This window comes from Cervus canadensis, chromosome 1 (genome assembly GCF_019320065.1).
Source record: "Cervus canadensis isolate Bull #8, Minnesota chromosome 1, ASM1932006v1, whole genome shotgun sequence".
NCBI classification, from domain to species: domain Eukaryota; kingdom Metazoa; phylum Chordata; class Mammalia; order Artiodactyla; family Cervidae; genus Cervus; species Cervus canadensis.
The window spans coordinates 95,523,802-95,550,693 of record NC_057386.1 but is presented as its reverse complement, the minus strand read 5'-3'; positions in this window follow the sequence as shown (position 1 = coordinate 95,550,693).

Genomic DNA, 26,892 nt, shown 5'->3' with positions numbered 1-26,892 from the left:
GAGTATGTAAAGGCTGTATATTGTTACCCTGCTTATTTAATTTCTATGTGGAGTATGTCATGCAAAATGCTGGGCTGTATGAATCACAAAGTGGAATCAAGATTGCCAGGAGAAATATCAACAACCTCAGATATGCAGGTCATACCACCTTAATGGGAGAATGAGAAAAGAAACTATAGATCCTCATATTGAAATTGAAAGAAGAGAGTGAAAAAGCAGGCTTAAAATTCAGCATTCTTAAAACTAAGATCAAGGCATTCAGCCCTATCACTTCATGGCAAATAGATGGAGAAAGAATGGAAACAGTGACAAACTTTATTTTCTTGGGCTCCACAATCACTGTAGACCATGGCTACATCTGTGAAATTTAAAAATGCTTACTCCTTGGAATAAAAGCAATAAAAAACATAGACAGCATGTTAAGAGCAGAAACACCACTTCCTCGACCAAACTCTGTATAGCCAGAGCTATGGTTTTTCCAGTAGTCATGTATGGTTGGACCATAAAGTTGGACCGTAAAGATGTCTGAACAACTAAAAATTGAGGCTTTTGATTTGTGGTTCTGGAGAAGACTCTTGAGAGTCCTTTGGACTGCAAGGAGATCAAACCAGGTAATATGAAAGGAAATCTACCCTTAATATTCATTGGAAGGACTGATGCTGAAGCTCCAATACTCTGGCCACCTGATGTGAAGAGCTGACCCATTGGAAAAGACCCTGATTCTGGGACAAATTGAGGGCAATCTGGGAGGAGAAGGGAGTGACAGAGAATGAGATGGTTGGATGGCATCAAAGACTCAATGGACATTAGTTTGAGCAAACTCGGATAGATGGTGAAGGACAGGGAAGCCTTGCATGCTGTAGTCCATGGGGTCTCAGTGAGTCAGAGTTAACTCAGTGAGTGAAAAAAACAATAATATTTATAATGGACACACACACACACACATATATACATACATTTATATATACATATACATATATGACAGAATAGGACTTACATTGTCATATATATATATATATATATATGTATATATATAGCACTTAATTGAACACAGTAGAGTTGTGACTGTCATGACCATCATCATGTTTTCTATTCAAGCATCATACAAATGGCAGTGATGCTACCATTTGGATAAAAACTGGATCCTTGTATAAGTTTTTCCTTAAACCCTAACTGTTTTGAGATACAGCTAGCAATTTGGGCTCTATGCTTGCTGCCCACTGGAAGCAGTCTGCTCTATAATATACATCTGCATCACTGTGTAAGTCCTTCTTACTCCATGGTTATATGCATATCCATCCCTTTTATCATCCTTTAGCAGGTATTAGCCTGTCCCTCAGTTTATTGGTCTACTTCCTACCAAGGACAATGAATAGAATAAGAACTCTAAAATCTGTGTGGGGATCACCCTGTATTTTCTCAGCTCCCTCACTCTCCCACTCTGTTCCAAAACTACTTATTTCTCCTTAACTTCCCCATAGAGCATCCCTGTTCCTTACCTTGGCTCATGGTTTAGTGTCCTGTTTTACTCAGAATACTGTGTACCTTGGGAAAGTTCTACACACTCCCACAACCCCTTATCCCTGATACATTTACTCACCTTTCACTTCTGACTCTATGATTCATTGTCCATACTCCTTCTGTCTATTGGTATATCTAAAGTTCAACTTGTATGCTTGTTTCCATCCTCTCCCGTCAAGTTAATGGCAGATTTATATTATATTTTTTTGTTTTCAGTATTATCAAATTTTCCCTCTCTGTTTTGTCCTTCTTATCAGCAAAAAGAGAAACTATTATTTCTTCCATCAACATAAATCCTACGTATTCTCACTAAGTAGACCCCTAGGCTCTTCTTATAGAAAATATCTGCAAAGAATTGCCCACACTTGGTATTCACCCTAATTCCCCTTCCTTTTTCTTGTAAACATTGTGCAATCAGGTCTTTTACTTACAGTGGGACAAACACTATCCAAATGCTTGTGATGGTTGATCTTCCTGTCGCACAGAGAATAACAGATGCTACTCTCTTGCTGGGGACACTTTCTGCCCTTGAATTTCCGGTACCACACCATCCTAGTTTTCTTCCCAGTCATTCTCCTTTGGTACTTCCTCTCCTTTTCTCTGAACTTTTCACATTGTAGTAACCCTGGCTCCATCCTCAAATATGCATTTTAGATTATAGTTTCCTCTCACACATGTTCCTCATTCCCCATTATTCTTTATTGTTCTCTGAAACATGTTTTGCAGTCTGACATATTGTATGCTACTTGCTTAATTCTCATTGCCTATTTCCTTCTACTGTATTTTAAGCTCTGGGAGAAAAGTGATTTTTCACTCTGTTACTTACTACTCTGCTTCTAGTACCAGAAAAATACCTGGGACAAGGTTGAAAGTGAAAGTGAAAGTTGCTCAGTTGTGTCTGACTCTTTGTGGCCCCATGGACTACATAGTTCATGGAATTCTCCAGGCCAGAGTATTGGAGTAGATAGCCTTTCTCTTCTCCAGGGGCAAGGTTAATTCTCAATAAATGTCTATTGAATTGAGACAGGCCTAGGACCTCAGACCCTTTGGTGCAAGATAAAACTTACACCTGGAAAACCTCTCCTCAAGCTACAAAATATAAAAAAAATTGTATGATACTAAAATTAGCTGTCTAAATGTGCAGTTGAGGCAAATTTTGGACCAAAAGATACAAAGACTCAAAAACAAAAAATTCCATCTATTTCTAAAGAGCCTGAAGAAAAAACTGGGTGTCAGGAGCAAAAGTCGGGTACTGTTCATGCCCTTCTTCACTCAACCACGAAGGGAGTGGGCAAACCACCTGAGCCAACCCTCCATCCTTGGACATACTGCTAACCACTCTATGTAAGGAGGGAACTCACCACCCCCACCCCCAACCTCAGGGAGCAAACACGGGAACCTGTTGATTGCTTTTGCTCCCACTTGCAGCTGGCAAGGGAATCCCAATAAAGCCTTGTGTGAATTTCTTGTCTTCCTTTTAGTCAATTTTCATTGGTTGTAGAGGCCAAGAGCCCTATTCAATATCAAACTCAGTGAGTGTGTAAGGTGGCTCTCCTCCTGACAATACTGTCTCACATTTTGTCAAGGCAGTAGCAAATTACGACAATGAACGTCAGGGGGTTAAGACAATCACAGAGGACTATTGTTAAAATACAAGATTCACCTTTTGATGAACAGATTTTCTTAATATTAGCATAGTCTAGCTTATTAATCTTTTCCTTTATGATAAGTGCTTTTCCAAACTCAAACTCATGAAGATATCTTTCTGAGCAACCATCTAATCATTTTATTATTTATCTTTACATTGTGAGTTACAATTTGGAATTATAACCTATAATTGTGAGCAGTGTGAATTAGGGCTCAGCTTAGTTCTTTTTTTTTTTTTTTTGGCCAGTATGGACAATAGATTTCATACTATAAGATATCTTTCTTTTTGCAAATGTTACACTTTTCCATCTTTGTCACTCACTTGATAACCTGCAATTTCAAAATAAATTTTTAAAAAATGTTATGTCCTGGTTTTTAAGCTTTTATCTGCAGAAGGGATGTTCAAAACAGACATGGTAATGCATTGTATGAATATATCATAGCTTAACTTTTGCTTCATTATCTATGTTTTTCGCTATGTTTTCTTGTTATATAGCAATATAAAAGTATTTTAATACATTAAAGTATTTTAACAGTATATGTATTTTATAAACTGTGAGGCTTTATGATCTGTTGAAATACTGAGTTCTATTGATCCAGACCCTGATAGCTCATCTGATAAAGAATCCGCCTGCAACACAGAAGACCCGGTTCAATTCCTGGATTGGGAAGATCCACTGGAGAAGGGATAGGCTACCCAATCCTGTATTCTTGGGCTTTCCTTGTGGCTCAGCTAGTAAAGAATCTGCCTGCAATGCCAGAGATGTGGTTTTGACCCCTGGGTTGGGAAGATTCCCTGGAGAAGGGAAAGGCTACCCACTCCAGTATTCTGGCCTGGAGAATTCCATGGTTTGTACAGTCCATGGGGCTGCCTAAGAGTCAGACATGACTGAGTGATTTTCACTTTCACATTGATCCAGACATTTTGCTGGGTCCTTTGTTATGGTGAAATTTATGTGTAACTTTGACTAGGCTATGGTCCCTACTTATTTGGTCAAAACTACTCTCAATACTTTTATGAAGGTATTTTGTATATCTGATTATTAATAGAATCTATGAGAAGAAATTTTACCTGAAGGTTGCAACTAAAATCTTATCTGAGATTACAGACTGCTGGCCTGCTCAAAAGATTTCAGATCAAAACTGCAATATTAATTCTTACTTGAATTTCCAGCCTGCCCCAAACTGCCCTGTGGATTTGGGACTTACCAGGTGTCCTAATACTATGAACCAATGACTTAATATAAATCTCCTTACATGCAAACACACACATACACACACACACTATTGCTACATTTTCCTCTCTACAAAACCTTGACTAAGACACACTGCTTATATTAAATAGCAAGACTGAATCAAAGGTGTGAAAACTTATTCAAGACAGTAAAATATATGAGGTATAGGGAGATAGGAATTTTTAAAATCTTGTCAGAGAACTCTTTGTGCACTTTCTGATATCCCTTAGTATATACAAAAAGATTCAGCTTATGCTTTGAAGAGCAAGCTATCTAAATATCAGTGAGATCATATCCTATGGGAAATTATTGTTTAAACAATTATGGCAGCAGAAGATCGGAATACTGAGAGAAAATCTTTATGTAAATGTCATTTAAAGATACTTTTAGAATTTACTATAATCAGATAATGGGGGAGTTGCGCTCACTAACAAGAAATACATTTTTGTTTATTTGTTTCAATTTTATGTTAATATTAAGCTGGAAATTTAATAGTTTTATTTTTAACATGTACCTTATCTTGTGTACATAGGAATTAAATTCACATTTTCAATATATATGATCACTTTCATATTCATTAATTGTATCATTAATGATACATTAATGTATCATTTTTTACTACATAAAAAAGAAAATTTCATCAACTTAGATCTGTGAAGGTAATATTTTTTAATAGAAAAGTAATATAACATAAGTAATTAGTCACTATGTCAAGGTTAGGTGGAATTAAATAGGCAATAGCAAATTATTAGCAGATAATTCAGGATCTTCCTATTAAAGTGAAGTGAAGTAAAGTGAAGTCGTTCAGTCATGTCCGGCTCTTTGCGACCCCATGGACTGTAGCCTATCAGGCTCCTCTGTCCAAGAGATTCTCCAGGCAAGAAGACTGGAGTGGGTTACCATTTCCTTCTCCAGGGGATCTTCCCAACCCACGGATTGGACCCGGATCTCCCACATTGGAGGCAGACGCTTTAACCTCTGAGCCAACACTGAATAAACCACCAGAACTTTTTACCCTTTTTTTCTACATGTGTCAAAAAGCTAAACCTCCTAAGATGCAATTAAGCCAGAAGTGAAGGTGACTGCTGGAGGGCCATTGCAAATAATCAATATGTCTATGTGATGAAATAATTTCAAAAGCATCAGGGTTGCAAACACAGAGACAGTATATGCTCTTCTGAGTAAAATATCCAAATAGAGTTTCCAGCCAAGTAAAAGAAAAACCAACATTAGTAAATGAGGAATAGGAAATGTGTAAAACAAAATTGTTGATAGTGCAAAACAACATAAACATGTGTTTCTGTGTTATGTGTGTATATGTGTGTATGGAGAGATGAGCTTTAATAATATACAAATGTACATTAAATTGTATTGTTATTTCAAGTGGTTAAGTTAGCCACAGAAATGAAACCATTATATACCAAATCATGCACATAGTTTAATTATTTGTCTATTCAACATTAGAAAATTTAGAACTATGTATTGAGTGCTTTAGACAGAGGGAAGTGCTATTGATTCTTCTTTTCTCCTACATCAGGTAGTAGGAAAGTGAAAGTGAAGTGAAAGTTGCTCAGTCACGTCAGACTCCTTACGACCCCATGGACTATACAGTCCATTCAGTTCTCCAGGCCAGAATAGTGGAGTGGGTAGCCTTTCCCTTCTCCAGGGGATCTTCCCAAGCCAGGGATCAAAACCAGGTCTCCCATAATGTAGGCGAATTCTTTACCAGCTGAGCCACCAGGGAAGCAAAATATATGCTAGTATCAAGAGTAGACCCTCTTGGTCTTTAACTTTACTGAAAGGTATCCATGCCAAGACTCTGCTACATAGAAAGTTGAAGTGGCTAGATTAAATCATCCAATTCCCCTGAAGTGTAGTTTACATTTCTGCCTATTTCTGTTCTCTGTTGTATCAGTCTGGTTCTCCCATAATTTTTTTCAGTGTCATGAAAAATGAAAATTTATCTTTGACTTTCTGATTGATTTTGATAACCACTGAGGGAAAAAAAAAACAAATTCTAATTTTTAATAGGTCAAGATTTCTATCTTACTTGTGACAGAACATTTAACCAATGTGGAAATTTAAAAGATTCATGTTGCAAGTTAATTTTTGTTGTTGTTCAGTCACTCAGTAGTTGGGCACTTTTTGACTCCATGGACTGCAGCACGCCAGGTTTCCCTGTCCTTTACCACCTCCTGAAGCTTGCCCAAACTCATGTCTATTGAGTCAGTGATGCCTCTGTCATCCTCTTCTCCTCCTGCCTTCAGTTTTTCCCGGGTCTTTTTCAATGAGTCAGCTCTCCACATCAGATGGCCAAAGTATTGGAGTTTCAGCATCAGTCTTTCTAGTGAATATTCAGGACTGATTTTCTTTAGGATTGACTGATTTGATCTCTCAAGAGTCTTCAATACCACAATATGAAAACATCAGTTTTTCAGCACGCAGCCTTCTTTATGGACCAACTCTCACATCCATACATGACTACTGGAAAAATTGTAGCTTTGACCATATGGCCCTTTGTTAGCAAAGCTTCTCACTCATGTATTTTACACATGAAATCATGATTAGTACATTCATACATACTTTTTTTCATACAAATATCTCAGTGTTCCATAAGATAGCCCATTGTGACTCAGTTATAGATTTTATAGGTAAAAATAGCACCTAAAATTTTAGGAACAAATTAGCAATCATGGAAACTGGGAGGAAGAAAGAAAACAATTTTATGGATATATCTCATATTGCTTGTTAAAAATCAGAAAAAAAAACACTCTCTCTTATTTTGATAATTAGAGAAATAGGGTGCCATTTTTACATTTAATAAATTTTGAGACAAATAACCAGTGAAATTTTAAATATAATTCTTAATTTGGAAATAATACAAGCTAAAAGTGGACAGAAAGGAATCACATAGCAATGGTTTGGCTTAGATAATTTCCTTTGGTTTTTGCATTAAAAGTTCAATGGAAGGACACAGGTAAAAGTACGGAGACACTGAAGGTCGTGGCAATAATCCACATGGCAGAAAACCATGGTGGTTTAGACCGAATTGTTGTTGATGAAGGCTGTGTAAGGAGGATTAATTGTGAATGTATTTTAGTGTAGGAATACAATTTCATGGTAGTTTGGATATAAAATATAAAAATAAATGATTCTAAAATAAATTCAAGATTTATTTTGCCTGAGTAATTCAACTAAAAAAATTTCCATTCATTAAGATGGAGAAAACTATGGAAAGAATAAGTTTTAAGGTAGGCATTGAGTAAAGTTTTATGCATTTGAATAGAGATATCAAGTAACATGCTTAACATAGTAGTCTAGAATTCTGAGTTCATATTCCAAGAAATATTTTCAATCAACAGCAAAGAGATAATGTTTAAGCCTATCAAATTACACAAAATGTGAATGAAAATTCCTCATTGAATCTAGCAAAGTGTATACAAGTGAATATATTCTCTTGGATAAGAAGGGTAAAAATTAGTGAGCTCAAGAAAGACTGAGTGATGAAGATATGGAGAAAGCAGTTTGCTGTAAAGTGCTACAGCAGATAGAGATGGTTACATAGTAAAAAGATTTTTTCTAATGAAAAAATATGTATTTATAAAATAGGTAATGAACAATGGGAAAGGAAAAAAAAAAAAGAGTGAGAAAAGCAATGATTCTTAGAATTATGTCCCCTAGTAAAGAAAAGTACCAAAAAAAAAAAAAAAAAAAGAAAAGTACCGCTTCACTGGTGGTGTTAATAGTAAAGAACCTACCTGTCAAAGCAAGAGATGTAAGAGGTGTGAGTGTGATCCCAGGTTGTGAAGATCCCCTGGAGAAAGGAATGGCAATCCCCTCCAGTATGCTTGCCTAGAGAATCCTATGGACACAGGAACCTGGAAGGCTACAGTCCATGGGGTCACAAAGAGTTGGACATGACTGAAAAGACTTAGTGTGCACGCATAGAAAGTAGATGGGATCTAGTGAACAAGAGCAACTGAATCTGAGGTTCTTGCTTCCTTGCAAAAGAATTTGGAGACAAAGTGACAAGTAAAAAGTGAATTTATTTAGAGAGAAATAGACTCCACAGACAGAGCGTGGTCCACCTCAGAAAGTAAGAAAGAGCTAGCTCTGAAATATGGCATGTTTAGCTTTAGTGGGCTAGGTAATTTTATAGGCTAAAGAGTGGGAGGATTGCTCCAATTATTTTGAGAAAGGGGCAGAGATTTCCAAGAATTGGGCCAACACCACTTTATGACCTTTTAAGGTTGGCCTCAGGACTGGCGTAGCGCCGGAAGCGTAGCATGCTAATACATTACAATGAGTGTATGATGAGGTTCAAGGTCCACTGGAAGTTGAATCTTCCGCCATCTTAGACTCAGTTCGTTCTAATCAGTTATGTTGTCTCCTCAGGCTATGTCATTCTTTTAAAGGTTATGCACTGCCCCCTTCCCTCGTGTTTCCCAACCATGGATCCTTATTAATAAAAGTACAGACAGAATATATGAGAACAGTGGTGTGTGACTTAGAAATAAGATGCTGAGTAAAACTAGAATTTTGTTTCTATGCTTATTGCTATTTTATCAAAGCATTGGAAAAAAGATAGGAATGGATATAAATGGTGGTAGAGTAGAATTTTAGGAAAGAACAGATGGTATAAAATGCTTCTTGGAAGGTGCGGTCCAGTTACAGGATGGGGAAATTTTAAGAGGCTGGCAGAGCCATGTCAAGAGTCTACCTACATTAGTGGTCATATTTTAAAAAGAGAGAGCCAATAAGGTTGAGTATTCTTCTTTGAGCACAGAGTTGGTGAAATTCCCACCTTGGGGACTCTGGACAGTTTTATGGGTGAAATAGATTATGGAGGCTACTGAGGATGTTTCAAGAGAAGATAATAGTGATAAAACATGGATTCTAATCTGGAAGTGAAGAAAATGAGAATAGGATGGGGATGAGGACCAGAAAATAGGTGTCAGGATCAATGCATTGGCAGTTCCTGTGGGGCCAAATATTCTTAGGGCCAAGGCACTACAAGGGAAGATTGAACTCTAAGTAGGCAAGGAAATCCAGTGACAGGAAATTATGTCACTTCTATGAAAATGATCAAGAAAAAAAAAGAGGGAATATAAAGGATATTTACAGTAAAATAGCATAACCCCTGCCTGTTTATACCTTAGCATTAAAAATCCACTATTTCAGTTTTATAAAGAGCATAAGAAAGCATATTTTAAACACTGTTTTGTACTGTAAGTAAGATGTATATAAAGGATTCAAGGCATATAAATAGTTTCAAACTATTCATTCCATTTTAAGTACATGTCAACTAAAATGTTCTAAGAATTAAGATAAGATGTTTTTGTTCTCATTTTAAAGGAAAAAAAAAAAGCAAACGTGGTTTCTGGGAGGATAGGGTGTTAGTTGAGTAACTGTGAATGTATAAGACCAATAAAAGTGTAAAGAAGCTGGTAATTACAAACAAAACTGAACAATTGAAGCTGAAACCTTGTAGTATTAGAAACTAGGACACATGGAGCAAATGACTAACTCAAATGAGAACCAGAGTTGAAAAGTGTATTTTTAGAAGAGCATTTTTGTTTTCTTTTGTTCTGTCCTTTCCTTCTCATTAGGGGATGAGTTAAAGATGAACAACTTAGAGAGCTTATGTGAGGAACATAATACACATTCAGAACAGAATGCCCGAATTACATAAAAATTGACAAATGTTAAGAGTTTATGCCTAAAAAACCATTTAAAACCCAGATTTAGTCAGGATAATATAGCAATGGGAGTAGCTCATTACATACAGCAAAAGACTAGAATTTGACAGCTTTCAGCTACCTTTTCCAACAAAAGGCTGTTATTAAGATTTTTCACCATAAATGATTTTAATGAAGCTCCTGTGGGCAAGTTGTCAAGGTGTACACATGCCGTTTTGCATGTTCCTCTTTAGAAAGAGATGAAAACTGCTATGAGCACCTTGGACAGCACTGCTCCACAGAAGATGAGTCCTCTGCTGCCTCTAATGACCATATCCATCAGACCATAATAATGATACAATTTCCTGCTGAAGGTCTTGTTGTCATCCCCCAGGGGACTCAGTTACACTGAGGTATCAGAACTGTTTAGTGACAATGCCTGTTATTATGGTCTCCATTCTCTAACTTTGGAGTTTTTGGATACATTTTTATTATATAAGGATTTGGAAAGTGTTACAAAGGAACAGTCTTTCATCTCTCAGCTGGAGCAACAGTAGTACCTTGCCTGAGAACTTAACCAAATCATCAATTCATTTAAATTCTGTGATAAGTTCTAATACTGGAGAAAATATATTTCTTATAAATAAATGTTTAAAATAACATGAATACAATGAGTATGTTTGCTTTTCACAAAATTTCATGCAGTGTATTTTACATACATATATCAGATCACTTGTGCAAACAGTAATGGCATAGACTCCCTTCAATTATTCTAAAAGGACAAAAAGGCAAAAAGGACAGAAAATCTTTGTTCTTGGCTATTGTTCTTTCTCTCTTGGGGTATTATTATATTTTTTCTGTATTGAAATGATAGCTCTATGGAAAATTTGAATATATGAATATTTAAGTATTGTCCATTTATAACATAGAAAAGGAGACTAGAAATGTGTTTTTCTGTATGTATTGATGTATGCAGACAGGAAGAGGTTTGATTCCATTTTTTTTCATAGCAAAAGAGTAACTAAGTCTTGACTGATATCACTTGGGTCAGAAACAGCACTAGTTAAGTTAGGATGGATTAACAGACAAGCTCCAAATGCAGAGTGAATCAAAACCAGCATGTTTGCTTTTGGCCCATTTCCTATGCATAGGGAATAGGAAGTTTTTACATTAGAATCCAGGAACCCAGGTTGATAAAGGCTCCAATACTTTCCACAAATATCTTTGAAGGTTTCCCTGATGGTAGGACCCATCTCAGTCAACAAGAAATGGAGAGTTCACAACAGCCCCATGCAGGTTTCCAAGGGTCAAGGGTAGAGGTAGCCCTCACTGTCTCCACTCACACAGAGACTGATTCTACACCTATAAAGCAGAGAATGCTCATTTTGATTAATAACCAGTAATTTCTGCTTGATTATCTTCCATTAATGCCTTATCAATGTTCAGGCCTTATAAATACAAGAAATACATTCACTAGCAATAGTTCCATCTATATGGATTAAAGAAATTAATTATTTTTAGAATACCTACAGATACTGTATAAGTGCGGGGATCTATTATTGACTATCCAATCATCCTCAATGGTACAATCAAGAAATTTAGACAGATATAGAATGTCCTTCCCAGTGATTTGTCTGCCATTGTCCTAGATTGGTGTCATATGCTACTTGATTCTTGGGTCCAGTGTGATATTTGCTGGCATAATCACCCCTTCTAATATCAATTAATCTGGTAATTTACTTTATAGAATTTACATGCAAGTTGTAAAGATTTGTTATTTCTATTATGTACCATTTACATCTAGTCTTATCAGAAATTATATTTTTCTTATAAGAAATTATATTCTTATTCTTATATATTATGCATATGGCTATAATTTCAAAATATGTTGACTTTTAGAGCTGCAATTTTCTTTTAAATTACAATATTTCTTTTATTCAATAAAAATCCTTTATTAAACTTATACTAGATCCCATATGCCATATTCTGAGGTTACAATTTTTTAAAAAAATGACTGTGTAACATGGAGAAAGGTCTATAGATGGATTAAAGAGAAATGTGAAGACAAGGTGGTTAAATGTTTCACCATGTTTTTCACTTTGGGTTACTAAGGTGGGAATGTTTTAATAATCTCTTTTGATGAAATTACAAAACTAAAATGCTTTAATCCAAATATTATTTAAAAGATTCTCCATTGTCATTATTTAAAAATACATCACTTCTTAGAAATAACAATTTTCTGTACTTCAATATATGTGGTTTTAAAACTACTGAATTAAAGTTTTGGTTTAATATGAGGGAGTCAAGCCAGACTTCTACATTCCCTCTGCATAGGAGCTAAAATGAACACAATAAACAAAGTAAATAAACAAATCAGGGAAACACACTGCAGCAATGAGACAAAGGTGTGAAGCTTCATGTTCTAATCTTTTTGAAAGCAGTGCTCATTAAGAAAGAGACATTTTTACAAGATTCTCTAATTTGATTCCATGCAGATTTCAAGTTTCTCTCTCTTTGCATTCTACACATAAAGAGTGCAAAAATTAAGTTTAGGTAAGAGAAATCCTAAAAAAAAAAAAAAAGAAAAAGAAAAATCTTAAAAATAACACACACACACACACACACACATATACACACACCTGCAGAGACAAAGATGTGCAGTGAACACCACTGAAGAGAAGAGCACTCTTTTTTTTTTTTTTTCATCATTTTTGTATCCTACGCAAGGCAGGAAATAAATTTTGGATTGCATTTATTTAGAGGCTCTAAGCTAAAATTAAGTTAAATTGATATATCTAGAGGTAATTTCCTTTAGAAGTACTGAAAACAAAAGAGACAATAAAAATAATCCTTTCAGAAAGCAAGACAGAATAAGATCTCAGGTGAAAACAGTAGAAACAAACAGGTTGCCTTGGGCTAGTGAGTAGGGAGGAGTGAATAGAATACAAAGGAAAACTAAGACATTGAGTGTAATGGAGACATTCTAAATTTTGATAATTCTGATGTTTAAAAAACTATCAACACTTGTCCAAATTTATAAAATTGAACAAAAAGTAGCTGAATATTATGTTGTCTCCCTTGAGTTCAGATCAGTTCAGTTGCTCAGCCATGTCCGACTCCTTATGACTCTATGGACTGCACCTCGCCAGGCTGCCCGGCCCAGCACCAACTCCTAGAGCTTGCTCAAACTCATGTCCTATGAGTCTATGATGCCATCCAACCATCTCATCCTCTGTCATCCCCTTCTCTTCCTGCCTTCAATCTTTTCCAGTACCAGGGTCTTTTCCAATGAGTCAGTTCTTTGCATCTGGTGGCCAAAATATTGAAGGTTCAGCATCAGCCCTTCCAATGAATATTCAGGACTGATTTCCTTTATGACTGACTGGTTTGATCTCCTTGCAGTCTAAGGGTCTCTCAAGTCTTCTCTAACACCACACTTCGAAAACCTCAATTCTTCAGTGCTCAGCTTTCTTTATGGTCCAACTCTCACATTCGTACATGACTACTGGAAAAACCATAGCTTTGACTATATGGACCTTTGTCACCTCCATAAATCTGGTTAAAAATCAAATTAACCAAAAAAAGGAATATTAATCATAAAAGAATTAGCAAAAGAAGTATGGTAGTCCAGATGTTTGGAAAGTGAAGTGAAGTCGCTCAGTCGTGTCCGACTCTTTGCGACCCTACGTACTGACTATAGCCAACCAGGCTCCTCCGTCCATGGGATCTTCCAGGCAAGAATACTGGAGTGGGTTGCCATGTCCTTCTCCAGGAGATCTTCCTGACCCAGGGATTGATACTGGGTCTCCCACATTATAGGCAGACACTTTACCATATGAGCCACCATGTTCAATCGATGTTTGGAAAGGCCTCCTACAAACCAAAGTTAGGAAAGAAGCTGAGACTTGAATTCAAGCTTGTGGAGAATAGGACTTGTTATAGGTAAGTTATGCCATGGACAATCCCCAGTGTCCATGCTGCCCAAGTTTCTACCAGCAGCAATGTGCAGGATAGAACTAGAGTCTCAAATTAAGCCAGAAACCTTTGAAGAGAGCTAAAGTAGCTTAAGATAGTTGCTAGGCAGAAAATGAAATAAAAACATATGCAGCCAATTTGTTTTTTATATCATTGTGTCTGTTTCTGTTTTATTATTTTTATCTATTGGCTTCGTATTTTAGAATCTAGTGGGAAGGGGGAAGATTAAGTTATGGAATTAAGATGTACAAACTGCTATGTACAAAATAGGAAAGCAACAAGGAAATAGTGTTCACAAGAGAAAAAAATAGCCATTATTTTTTAATAGAAATTAACTTATTTATTTTAATTGGAGGCTAATTACTTTACAATATTGTAGTGGTTTTTGCCAGACATTAACATCAATCATCCATGGGTGTACATGTGTTCCCCATCCTGAATACCTCTCCCACTTCCCTCCTCATCCCATCCCTCAGGTCATCCCAGTGCACCAGCCCTGACCACCCTGTCTCATGCATCAAATCTGGACTGGCGATCTGTTTCACATATGATAATATGCATGTTTCAATGCTATTCTTTCAAATCATCCCACCCTCGCCTTCTCCCACAGAGTCCAAAAAATTGTTCTTTACATCTGTGTCTCTTTTGCTGTCTTACATATAGGGTCATCATTACCATCTTTCTAAATTCCATACATTTATGTGTTAGTATGCTGTATCTGTGTTTTTCTTTCTGACTTACTTCACTCTGTATAATAGGCTCCAGTTTCATACACCTCATTAGAACTGATTCAAATGCATTCTTTTTAATGGCTGAGTAATATTCCATTGTGTATATGTACCACAGTTTTCTTACCCATTCTTCTGCTGATGGACATCTAGGTTGCTTCCAAGTTCTGGCTATTGTAAACAGTGCTGCGATGAGCACTGGGGTACATGTGTCTCTTTCAATTCTGGTTTCCTCAGTGTGTATGCCCAGCAGTGGGATTGCTGGGTCATATGGCAGTTCTACTTACAGTTTTTTAAGGAATCTCCACACCATTCTCCATAGTGGCTGTACTAGTTTGCATTCCCACCAACAGTGTAAGAGGGTTCCCTTTTCTCCACACCCTCTCCAGCATTTATTGTTCATAAACTTTTTGATAGCAGCCATTCTGACTGGCGTGAGATGGTACCTCATTGTGGTTTTGATTTGCATAAAAATAGCCATTATTTTGTTAAAACTTAAAATGGAGAATAATATATGGAAATGTTGAATCACTATGCTATAAATCTGAAACTAATATAATATTACAAATCACTTATATTACAAAAATAATAAAGAAAATGCAAGAGAAACATATGTGAGAAATTAGGAGAATGAGGGATACAATGGGCAGATGTAGTGTTGGGGTCCTTTAATGGACAGGAACCTGCTGGTCTGGAGTCAACAGTGAGAAAGTGAAAGAAGGAGAGGCTAATATTTCCTGGGTTAGGCAGTCAGCTTTCGCACTCCAGGGAATAAGCCAGAAATAGAGAGAGAGACAGAGACAGAGAGAGAGAGAGAGAGAGAGAGAAACAAAGAAATACACAGGGACCCAGATTCTGATGAAGCAAAGGTGCTTTATTGAATTCTGTAAGAGTATATATACCAGTAGCTTCTTTAGATAAAGTTCAAGAGACCAGACTTTACAAGTTTACAAAGGAAACAAGGAGCAATAGAGGCCACAGGGGCAAGAGGCAATCCATATCAAAAGAGGATTGTAAATAACCCCTTTCACCAAATGGAAAAGCTAGTGAAGGAAATGCTATGCAAGCATCCCATCTCTTTGATCTCCATCCTGGGAGAGGCTTGCCTCCTCCTCTTGCCCCTGACAAGGACTGATAAGGAACAGAGGGCTCAAGAGAGATAGGAAACAGCACACAGGAATCTTACTGTTAAATGCTTCCTGACAGTGTAGCATATACATTTCCTCAAATATCTAGAATAGAGAAAAAGAGGTGGAAATAAAATATCTGAGAATAGAATGACTGAAAAATTTCCTGAAGAGATTAAAGACATAAATCCACAGGTACATGAAGCATGATTTAAAGTGTGCAGGATAAACACAAAGATGTGCATATGTAAAGAAATATTCGGCTCAAATAAGATATTTAAAAGAAGCCAGAGGGATATATAAGATCACATACACAGGAACGTTTAGGCCAATGACAGATTTCTCAGCAGCTAAACCTGAAAACCAAGTTCAATATTTGGAATATAATGTTAGAACATTATCATTGAACACATTTTTTAATACCCAGAAAAAAAAATATATTTTAAAACAAAGTTCAGGAATAACAATTCTTAAATACACAAAAATTTCAATTACCACTAACAACCCAAAACCAAAACACAATTTTAAAAGAAGTCTTTAATGAAGTGATGGGACTGAATGCCATGATCTTAGCTTTTTGAATGTTGAATTTTAAGCCAACTTTTTGAATCTTCTCTTTCACTTTCATCAAGAGGCTCTTTAGTTCTTCACTTTCTGACATAAGGATGGTGTCATCTACGTATCTGAGGTTATTGATATTTCTCCCAGCAATCTTGATTCCAGCTTGTGCTTTATTCCACCTGGTATTTCACATGATGTACTCTGCATATAAGTTAAATAAGCAGGGTGACAATATACAGCTTGACATACTCCTTTCCCAATTTGGAACCAGTTTATTGTTCCATGTCCCATTCTAACTGTTGCTCCTTGACCTGCATACAGGTTTCTCAGGAGGCAGGTCAGGAGGTCTGGTATTACCATCTCTTGAAGAATTTTCCACAGTTTTTTGTGATCCACACAGTCAAAGGCTTTGGTGTAGTCAAGAAAGCAGAAGTAGATGTTTTTCTGGAACTCTCTTGCTTTTTTAAATGACACAATGGATGTTGACAATTTGATCTGTGGTTCCTCTGCCTTTTCTAAATCCATCCTGAACATCAGGAAGTTCATGGTTCATGTACTGTTGAGCCTGGCTTGGAGAATTTTGAGCATTACTTTGCTAGCATGTGAGATGCATGAATGCAATTGTGTGGTAGTTTGAACATTCTTTGGCATTGCCTTTCTTTGGGACTGGAATGAAAACTGACCTTTTCCAGTGCTGTGGCCACTGCTGAGTTTTCCAACTTTGCTGGCATATTGAGTGCAACACTTTTACAGCAACATCTTTTAGGATTTGAAATAGCTCAACTGGAATTCCATCACCTCTAGCTTTGTTCACAGTGATGCTTCCTAAGACCCATTTGACTTTGCATTCCAGGATGTCTGGCTCTGTGTGAATGATCACACCATCATGGTTATCTGGATCATGAAGATCTTGTTTGTATAGTTTTTCTATGTACTCTTGCCACCTCTTCTTAATATCTTCTGCTTCTGTTAGGTCCATACCATTTCTGTCCTTTATTGTTCCCATCTTTGCATGAAATGTTCCTTTGGTATCTCTAATTTTCTTGAAGAGATCTCTAGTCTTTCCCATTCTATTGTTTTCCTCTATTTTTTTTGCATTTATCACTGAGGAAAGCTTTCTTATCTCCCCTTGCTGTTCTTTGGAACCTTGCATTCAAAAAGGGGTATATCTTTCCTTTTCTCCTTTGCCTTTAGTGTCTTTTCTTTTCTCAGCTATTTGTAAGGCCTCCTCAGACAATCATTTTGCCTTTTTGTATTTGTTTTTCTTGGGGATGGTCTTGATCCCTGCCTCCTGTATAATGTCACAAATCTCTGCCCATAGTTCTTCAGGCATTCTCTCTATCAGATCTAATCCCTGGAATTGATTTGTCACTTCCACTGTATAATTGTAAGGGATTTGATTTAGGTCATACCTGATTGGTCTAGTGGTTTTCCCTACTTTTTTTCAATTTAAGTCACGTCCTTCTACTCTGCCATCATACTTATCACTTCATGTACTTTAACCACAATGAAATAAAATTTAAAACCAAAAGATTTTTATAATAATGCCTGTACATCTAGAGAATTTTCATTCATCACTGTCCTTCAGGGATGTCCCAGGAAGGGTCAATATCGCTGCAACTCTCCACCTTTAGGTGGAGCCCACCTAAAGAGAGTTCCGATTTTATTCGGAACTCTCTGCAAATTAGGCCTGAGTTTTCTCTTTCTCTGTCAACTTGTAAAATGGAACTTACCATGGGGTCATATATACAGGCTGGGGGAGAGAAGGCCAAGTAGCAAAAAGGGGGACAAGAATATTTGTGTCACTTCATGTAGACTACTTGTTCATTGGCTGAACACCAATCACTTCTTGACCACTTCTATTAGATGATGGTGTGCTGATCTTCATGTCCAAACTTATAGCTTGGAGAGTCAGATAACTGCCCAGTTCATGATGAGCAGCACAGGTCACATGGTAACTTAATGACCCACAGTTAAGTTTTCAGTCTCTATTGAGGTCCACTAGCAGTCCAGGTGCTGTTTCTCAGAAGTAAAGTAGTTAGTTATCTTCAGTTGATGGCAGTGCTTTCTTCCCAAATCCTAAGGGTATGGGCTGTAATTCAATAGTAAGTTCCTGTCTAAGGCTCCAGATTGTGGTCCTGTCTTCTGTTGCCACTTCAGGAGTCATTAGATCTGGTAGACCATATGGGTAAGCAGCAGAAGTGCTTATGCAGCTGCATAGTCCTGTTATAAAATCTTTTCTTGATCTGCAGAAAGAAAAAGATTCTAGGTTTCATCTAAATTATAAAAACAGAGAGTCAGGGCCCTTCAGTCGATTTCCAGACTTGAGCTAATTTATAAGCCTAGAATGAAAAGAAAATTCAGCTCCATTGAGAGAAAACCCTGGTTTACTCCCCAAAATCTATACTATTAATCTTTCTTTCAGCCTTCCCCAAAGGGGCCTATAGTGTTTGTTGTTGTTGCTATTCTTTTAAACAGGGCAACAGTGCATTGGAGAAAAGAAAAAAGCAGATCTTTCAGAGACCACTAGATGCTGGCTCTAAACTAATATTAATTCAGGAGAATTAACAGTGGATGTGGTCAGAAGAGGAATTTATGGAGATCAGGTAATCAGTGGAATTTGGTTGTTGTTGTTCAGTCACTAAGTCATGTCCAACTCTTGGTACCTTGCATGTGGAGGTGGGAAATACTTTATTTTTTTAATACCTCTCAGTAAAGACCACCAGAAGCAGTTGATTTTCAGGGGGAAAGGCCAGAAAAATTACACTTTCAATGTACTACCTCTTGTTACTGTTCTTCAGTCACTAAGATATATCTAACTCTTTGCAACCTCATAGACCATAGCATGCCAAGCTCCTCTCTCCTCCACTATCTCCCAGAATTTGCTCAAATTCATGTCCATTGACATCTCTAACCATCTTATCCTCTACCACCATCTTCTAATTTCCTGCTTCAATCTGTCCCAGCATCACAATCATTTCCAATAAGGCAGCTCTTAACATCAAGTGACTGAAGTATTGGAGCTTCAGCTTCAGCAACAGTCCTTCCAATGAATATTCAGGGCTGATTTCCTCTAGGATTGACTGTTTTGATCTCCTTGTAGTCCAGGGGACTCTAAAGAGTCTTCTCCAGCACCACAATTTAAAAGCATCAATTCCTCTAGCCTTCATCAATTCCGGCCTTCTTTATGGTCCAACTCTCACACCCATACATGATTTCTGGAAAAACCACAGCTTTGATTATATGTACCTTTGTTGGCCAAGTGCTGTCTCTGCTTTTTAATATGCTGTCTAGGTTTGTCATAGCTTTCCTTCCAAGGAGCAAGAGTCTTTTAATTTCAAGACTACAGTTATCATCTGCAGTGATTTTGGAGCCCCCCAAAATAAAATCTATCATTGCCATGAAATGATAGGACTGGATGCCATGATTTTAGTTTTTTAACATTAAGTTTCAAGCCAGCTTTGTCACTCCACTCTTTTACTCTTATCAAGAGGCTCTTAATTTCTCCTCACATTCTGCCTAATTATAGTGTTATTATCTGCATGTCTGAAGCTTGTGATTCATCCAACCAGGCATTTCACATGAAGTACTCTGCATAGATGTTAAACAAGCAGACTGACAATATCCTGCCTTGTTGGACTCATCTCCCAATGTTGAATCAATCAGTTATTCCATGTACTACTTCTAGCTTATATCAACTCCTTAGCTCTGTCATAATTTAGGTCTCAGGGATCATGATCACCTTTTCTTTCTATGAGATATTACTGATCCAACACATGGATAGCATTATATCGGCTGGACCTTTTGAGGAAGAAACAGCAACTTCTCTGCACTTATTGGTAAGGCATTTTGTGCTGGAGAGTGGGAAATACATTTGTTGAAAATCCAAAGGCCAAACATGTCAGAGAAATTTCTAGTGGTAGAGTGATGCAAGCATGTTGAAATACCCCTTCTAAGATTCTTGCTTTTGGCCCATCCTATAACCAAAAAGAAGAAAATTGGAGGTATCAAAGGAACACTTCATTAAAGCATGGCCACAATAAAGGACAGAAACAGTAAGAACCTAACAGAGTCAGAAGAGATTAAGAAGAAGTGGCAAGAATACACAGAAAAATTATACAAAAAAGATCTTAATAACCCAGATAACCAGGATTATTCACCTAGAGCCAGACAGCCTGGAGTGTGTAGTCAAGTGGGCCTTAAGAAGCATTACTATAAACAAAGCTAGCAGAGGTGACAGAATTCCAACTGAATTATTTGAAATTCTAAAATATGATGCTGATAAAGTGCTGTACTCAATATGTCAGCAAATTTGGAAAATTCAGATGTGGCCTCAGGACTGGAAAGTTCAATTGTCATTCCAATCCCAAAGAAGAACAATGTCAAAGAATATTCAAACTACCATAGGATTGACCAAGAACTTCCAGATATACAGTTGGATTTTGAAGAGATAGAAGAACCAGAGATCAAAGTTCCAACATTCATTGTATCATGGGGAAAGCAAAGGAATTCCATAAAACATTTACTTCTGCTTCATTGACTTATGCCAAATCCTTTGTCTATGTAGATCACAATTAAAGTGTGGAAAACTTTTTAAAGGGATGGGAACACCAGACCACTGTACCTGTCTCCTGAGAAAACTGTATGTGTGTCAAGAAGCAACATTTAGAACCAGACATGGAACAACTGACTGATTTAAAATTAGGAAAGGAGTACAAGGCTGTATATTGTCATCTTGCTTATTTAACTTCTATATGGTGTGCATACAAAATGCCAGCTTGGATGAATCACAACCTGAAATCAAGCTTGCCAGGAGAAATATCAGCAACCTAAGATATGCAGATGATACCACTCTAATGGGAGAAATTGAAGAGAAACTAAAGGGCCTCTTGATGAGGGTTAAAAAAACAGAGTGAAAAAGTTGGCTTGAAACTCAACATTAAAAAGCTGGAGATCATATCATCCAGTTGCATCACTTCATGGCAAATAGAGAAAAAATGGATGCAGTGACAGATTTTATTTTCTTGGGCTCCAAAATCACTGTGGACCATGCCTGCAGCCATGAAATTAAAAGATGCTTTCTCCTTGGAAGGAAAGCTATGATAAACCTAGACAGCATATTAAAAAACAGACATCACTTTGCTGGCAAAGATCCATAGAGTCAAAGCTATGATTTTTGCAATAGTCATGTATTGATATGAGGTGAAACCATAAAGACTGAGCACCAAAGAACTGATGCTTTCAAATTGCAGTGCTGGAGAAGTCTCTTGAGAGTCTCGGACTGCAAAGAGATCAAATAAATCAATCTGAAAGGAAATCAACCCTGAATATTCACTGGAAGGACTGTTGTTGAAGCTGAAGCTCCAATGCTTTGGCTACCTTCTGCGAAGAGCCAACTCATGGGAAAAGATCCTGATGCTGGGAAACTGCAAAGAGCCAACTCATTGAAAAATACCTTGATGCTGGGAAAGATTGAAAGCAAAAGGAGAAGGTAGCAGCAAATTATGTGATGGTTAGATAGCATCATCACCAACTCAATGGACATAAATTTGAGCAAATTCCAGGAGACGATGGAGGACAGAGAGGTCTGGCATTCTACAATCCAGGGAGTTGTAGAGTCAGGCATGACTTAGCAACTGAACAACAACAACAGAAGACTCAATAACTAGAGGGTCTTCTTGACTTTTTGAACATTTAATGTGTTCTTCCAACACATTTAATGAGTAATTTTGAAAATCTGCTAGTTTTGAGTTTGGACCAGGACAAGAGAAATTTTCTAATTATATAGACCAAGTAATAATATAGTAGACTTCTTAAATATTTCACTTGTAAGAATATTGCCAGTGAATTTAAATTTCTTGCTTTGTCACTAAAGAATTTCAAGATGAAATAATAGGTAAGAGTTGGACTTATTTACAGAGAAATACACTCCACAGACAGAGCAAGGTCTGTCACAGAACGTGAGAGAGTATCGAAATATGGCACAGTTAGTTTTTGTAGGCTGGGTAATTTCATTGGTGTGAATTAGGAAAATCAAGTAGTTGTCTTGAACTGTAGCACATGGGTCATACTTTAAGATGTCTGGTAAGGCGTCAGCCTAGTTATAAGTCTAGAAGCAAACAATGGTGCTCTGGTGGGTCCTGAGGACATCAACAGTGTATTGTAAAGTATCTGCCCTAAAGGAAGTTGTTATAGTTTCCTCAGGTATCCCTTACTGGAGTTAGGGAGGCATCTGACAAAGAAGACTCATCAGAACTTAGGGTCTCAGTGTCTCATTTTCATCAGTCTTTTTTGATATGGCCTCATCTTAACAGAGAATCTTATTCTTTCTCAAAACTTTGCTTCATTCATTTGTAGACACTGTACAAAGTTTGGTGTTCAACTTACTTTATAATCCAGTCAGTCACAGGATGAGGTTTTTCATTTCACTGTCAGTTGTTTCAGCCCTGTAGCTACAGGAGTTAAAGGTCCCCTCCAGGGAACACATAGAAATTTTCAGGTACTTCATGTGGCACTTGAGTTGGGAATTTGAATTGCTGACCTCATTCTTTTCATTCATCACTTCATCTAAGGATATTAGAAAAAACCAGGCGACCTCATTCAATTTATGTTTTCCAAAAACACTCAAAATACATACAGATTCTTGTTTCTTATAAAGCGATTAATTTAAGGGTGTGAAATGGAGTTGTTTTGCATATATCAGTTGCCATGGTCTATCAGTGCTTTTTCTTTTTTTAACTATTGGACATAGAATCATTAACTTCTTTACACCTCGTTAGTTTGGAGAGCTAATTACAGAAACCTTAGAACTGATTATGATTTTTTTTTTCTTAAAATTCTCTTCTTTTAGAATATTTTTATACTAAAACTTAGTTAAAGTTGTTTGAAAATAAATAAGATATACAGAAAGATGATGGATAGATATGTACATGGATAGAGTTTACTATAAGAAACTGGCTCAGACAATTATACTCAATGTACACGGAATTCCATAATATGCAGTGTGAAGGCCAGCAAGCCAGAAGAGATGATGGCTTAAGTTCCAGTCTGAGTTAGATGGCAGGACAAGACAGATATCTCAGTTTGAAGACCACCAGGTAGAGAGAGCAAATTCTCTCTTGCCAGGCCTTTGGTTCTACCTAGGCCTTCAATAAATTGGATGAGACACATCCCTATTGTGGAATGTGGCTTTATTTAGTCTATAAATTTAAATACTAATCGCATCAGGAAACACATCTACAGATACACCCAGAAGAAACATTTAATCAAATATCTGGGCAAACCAATGCCAGTCAGGTTGATACACTAACCATTATGTGTAATTTTAAAATACTTAGAAATGAATATTAAAATAGTAGTTAGGGGTAAAATTATTTTTTAAGTGCTTACTTCAGAAAAAAGAATAAAAAATTAATGAGTATATTTTCTAATTGTAAAATGATAAAATGTATTTAAAAATTAAAATAGATACAAAGATTAGAATAAGCAAGATAAACATAGATGCAATGGGTAGGATTTTCAAAGCTAAAAATTGATTGGGTGAAATGACTAATAGCATAGACAAATATTTTCTAACAGTGATCAAGAACAAAACATTGCAGGCAAGTTAAACTATATTAGCAGAAAAATAAGCAACTAATGGCCTTTTTGTGAATGAATCTTAATTTCATGTATGCCAAAATTAGACTTACTCTGTCTGCCTTCAGGGCATGTTTAGTAAGATGCTTTGTTGGTCCTCACCCTTTATAGTTCAATGAGAAACCTTCTGATGAACAGTTTATTCTGAAGAACTCCTCATTGGCCTGGGAAAAAAAAAAAAAAAAGAATTCTTTTGTAATTTAAGGCTCTTTGGACTCAGTGATTCTTTCTTGGAGGTGATGCAATTCCAGTTGAGCTATTTCAAATTCTAAAAGATGATGCTATGAAAGTGCTGCACTCAACATGCCAGCAAAACTGGAAATCTTAGCATTGGTCACAGGACTGGAAAAGGTGAGCTTTCATTCAAATACCAAAAGAAGGTATTGCCAAAGAATGTTCAAACTACCACAATTGCACTCATCTCACATGCTAGCAAAGTAATGCTCAAAATTCTCCCAGCCAGGCTTCAACAGTGCATGAACCATGAACTTCCAGATGTTCAAGTTGGATTTAGAAAAGGCAGAGGAACCAGGGATCAAATTACCAACATCCATTTTGTAATCAAAAAAAGCAAGAGAGTTCCAGAAAAACATCTACTTCTGCTTTCTTGACTACACCAAACCCTTTGACTGTGTGACTCACAACAAACTGTGGAAAATTCTGAAAGAGATGGGAATACCAGACCACCTGACCTGCCTTCTGAGAAACCTGTATGCAGATCAAGAAGCATCATTTAGAATTGGACATAGAAAAACAGACTGGTTCCAAATAGGGAAAGGAGTACATCAAGGCTGTATATTGTCACCCGCTTATTTAACTTATATGCAGAGTATATCATGTGAAATGTCAGGCTGGGTGAAGCATACGCTGGAATCCAGATTGCCAGGAGATATATCAATAACCTCAGATATGCAGGTGGCACCAATGTTATGGCAGAAAGTGAAGAAGAACTAAAGAGCCTCTTGATGAAAGTGAAAGAGGAGAGTGAAAAAGTTGGCTTAAAACTCAACATTCAGAAAACTAACATTATGGCATTTGGTCCCATCACTTCATGGCAAATAGATGGGGAAACAATGGAAACAGGGACAGACTTTATTTTTGGGGCTCCAAAATCACTGCAGATGGTGACTGCAGCCATGAAATTAAAAGATACTTTCTCTTTGGAAGGAAAGTTATGACCAAGCTAGACAGCATATTAAAAAGCAGAGACATTACTTTGCCAACAAAGGTCCTTCTAGTCAAAGTGATGGTTTTTCCAGTAGTCATGTATAGATATAAGAGTTGGACTATAAAGAAAACTGAGCACCAAAGAATTGATGGTTTTGAACAGTGGTGTTGGAGAAGACTCTTGAGAGTCCCTTGGACTGCAAGGAGATCCAACCTGTCAATCCTAAAGGACATCAGTCCTGAATATTCATTGGAAGGACTAATGCTGAAGCTGAAACTCTAATACTTTGGCCACTTGATGCAAAGAACTGACTCGTTGGAAAGGACCCTGATGCTGGGCAAGATTGAAGGCAGGAGGAGAAGGGCATGCCAGAGGATGAGATGGTTGGATGGTTTCACTGACTCGATGGACATGAGTTTAAACAAGCTCCAGGATTTGGTGATGGCCAGGGAAGCCTGGTGTGCTGCAATCCATGGGGTCGCAAAGAGTCAGACATAACTGAGTGACTGAACTGAGCTGAACTCCAAGCATGATAAATCCCTTGTCATTTTCTTAAGGGTCTCTCTACCTACTCCTACTTCTTCTTCTTTTTATTTTGGTTTAGAAGGATTTCCTGGAATAAATTTCAAGGAGATCTAATTCAATGCAATCTGCTTCTCAGAGGGACTTGCCTGACATCTATGATATCATAATGATTGGAACAGTAGGCATTAAGAGGCACTTGAGAACTTGCCCATCTACTGTCCACCTGGCAAATAGTTCCCCATTCTGAATTGAAGGTAGGACTTAGACAATCCTGGGCACAGTTTGGTGGTCTAATTGCTGAAAATTTTACTGGCCAGAGAAAATTCCCAAGTGACCAAAATCCCCTTGACTCTATAATGATGCAGTCATTTAAATAAAATGGGCGGGGGATTCCTTAAAAGAGTGCAGAAACAATCTTTAGTGGTTATTATTGAGTTATACTGACATTCTGTAGAGAAATAATGAGAAGCTGAAAAGGTTAATAACTCAGGTATGCATGGGAGCCAGAGGATTTTTTTTCATTTATAAAATTCCCACCCACATCTCTTGTAGTAGAAATGCATAACTTGGGAACAGGATTTGATGGTTTGAGTCAGAGAGTTCTAGTTTTAAGTGCTCTTTCAAAAATTAGATGAGGATTCTAGCTGAGAAAACCCAGGACACTTAGACATGGGAATGTGACATCTGGATGAATCTCTGCAAGAATTTTGACTCTTCAGACCCTCTTGAATCTTAGAAACTTTCTGGCATAACTCACTCATTTCCCAATAATATTGTGTTCTTTCTTTGTATAGGAATGATCTGGAGAAATCACAAAATGGAGATATCACCATCAGACATTTTCCACACCTCCTTTCCTGATTGCCAGGCTGAAGAAAAAAAAAATCCAGAATAATCCAGCTCTGGACGTACCAAGGGAGTTATAAGCAGTAGCTAGCTACATTGGTAGAAACAAGAGGAATACCCACCCATGGGGTTGAGTGTTTTTGAGTGGTTGATAAAGGGAAGCAAAATTTAAGACTGGATAAGCAAGAATTAATTGACTTGTGCTCACTTTCTTGATATATGAGATTTAACGCCCTTGTGAGC